We start from the raw sequence: 2,162 nt of genomic DNA, 5'->3' as shown, positions 1-2,162 counted from the left end.
GTATGATCAGCAGTGAGATCCCTTCTAAGATGTCGGCTGCAAGGCCCTGGACAAGTCTGACCCAGAGATGAAATTCATAATTGTCAGCTCAAGCTATTAGGGGCTATCTTTTATTTTGATGTAAAGTTAGAACAATTGAAATGTTACGTGGAAGTTGGGCTTGGCACTCAGTGCAGAAAATGTGCTGACATTCAGCACACACTCTGTAGCATTTTCACTTGGGTAGCTAGATGACGAATAGTAAACTATGTAGGCCAGAAGTGATAGACCACGCAAGATATAGAGTAGCTTTTTGAATTGCTTATAACAGATTTTGGGAGAATCGTTAAGCAGCTGGTTGCCAATTTAATGAGTGTTACCAAGTAATTTAAGAGGCTGCACAGTATTTTGGTGGCCAGGCCTTGAACTAGTGCCTGCTCCTAACAGTGAACAGCTAATTGAGAATAAACTAGATTTTTTTTTAAACATGGTTACATGCCACCAAGCAGATGGCAATGCCTTAACCATTTGTGTATTGTAAGGCCACTAGGGCCCCTTCCATCCTTGCAGAAGATTTTTGAGCTCTACTTAATAGTAAATCACCTTTTAATGTTCACTTGCTGGTTTGAAGATTTTTGAAATACATTGGAGGAATTCCTGGGACACTTTGTCACAAACACTCTTTTTATCAATATTTATTCTGGAAATTCTCTGAGGACTTCACCTAAGATGAGTAACTATTGCATTGCTCTACCTTTTTATAGGACACTTTATAGAAATGACCAGGAGAAAGGGAATACTTGGTCATCAGCATCTTGCTGAGATTTCCCTTCGTCTGCAAGAGGAATAATGGGAGGAGACATGAGGCCAGGTAGAGTAGCACCAGCTGCTACAGGCGAGAGGGGCAGGAGACTGAGATGGATTACTTCTTCCTTGTGGGTGGAGGGTATCTCTCCTCAGCATGTCCTTCACCAGGGCCTCCAGTACCCCATCCAACAACTGGGGCGTCCGCTCTCTAGGTCCCTGAGGTTCCTTCCGTATCGGCTTCTTTCAGTCGGCACAGTGCACTACGAGTCTTTAGTGGAAGTGGGTATGTGGAAGTAATGTAAACAACTCCAGGAAGATCGTATCTTGTAAGCACTCACCGGTAAGTGCCAAACCTGCAGTTGTCGGTTTCAGCGCCTGCAACTAGGTTTAAATTATAATCAGTTAGCCTCAAAACTGTGTGCTAAATCCAAACATTTAATGGGGCACACTCTTAGCCAAAGTAACACCCAGTAGCAAGGCAGAACAACTGTGAAATTAAGATGACATTGCAATTCTCCCACATTGATGTCCCAAAGAGATGAACCACCCAAAGTCTGCAACTTAAATCTTCTAAATAGAGCCATAAGACCTTTTATGTCCACCTGAGAGAGAGTAGATGGGATGGGCGGGGGGGTGGTGGTGGTGGGGGGCTTCGGTTTAACGTGTCATTTAAAAGATGGCACCTCTGACGGGTGCATCACTCCTCAGCACCGCACTGGAATGTCAGCCTCAATTATGGGCTCAGATGTCTGGAGTGAGATTTAATCCTCAGTTGCTCCCATTCCGAGTTGAGTGTGAGATAATGAGCCATGGCTGACAGCAATATATTCTAATTCATTAACGTAACTTTGGTTCTTGCCCAGAAGCGCTTTATATTGAAGAGAATCATTAATTTTCAGGTAAATCACATTTCTATAAAAATGTCACACCACTGCAGGAAACAGTTGTGCTCTCAGTGCATGTTAGTGGCTTTCATTTTTCTCAGACTATTCCACGTAACTGAATTACCTGATAAGCACGTTTGTGGTTATTCAATTAAACTCATTCAATCTACTGCTACACCCATTCTCTTGATTCTTTTTTGCTGCATACATTTTTCATGGTAAATTCCAGTTAAGTGAGAGCTCTCCGTCACTTGTGTTTTCCTGTTTTGGGATATTTTACCACGGTAAAGAGGCTACATAAATGCAAGTTGTTGTAGCTGTATCATGCATATTTTACTTTGTGCTCTGCTCTACATTATTGCTGGCGAAGGCTGTTTGGGTTTTTTTTCAATTTCCTAAGCAAATGAAGACAAAATGACGCGAGAGGGAAGTGTGTCAGGAGCTTACTCTTTGAATTTGATGGTCTCGGTGCTCCCCAGTATTGCACAAATC

At 42.6% G+C, this 2,162-nt stretch overlaps 1 pseudogene; it reads right to left on the bottom strand.

Annotated features, from left to right (window-relative positions):
- Positions 1-460: 460 nt before the first annotated feature.
- Positions 461-546, bottom strand: LOC121286585 (annotated as a pseudogene).
- Positions 547-2,162: the final 1,616 nt, after the last annotated feature.

Source organism: Carcharodon carcharias, chromosome 13 (genome assembly GCF_017639515.1).
Source record: "Carcharodon carcharias isolate sCarCar2 chromosome 13, sCarCar2.pri, whole genome shotgun sequence".
NCBI lineage: Eukaryota > Metazoa > Chordata > Chondrichthyes > Lamniformes > Lamnidae > Carcharodon > Carcharodon carcharias.
The sequence above is the reverse complement of the archived record's forward strand: the minus strand, read 5'-3'. Positions and strand labels throughout refer to the sequence as shown.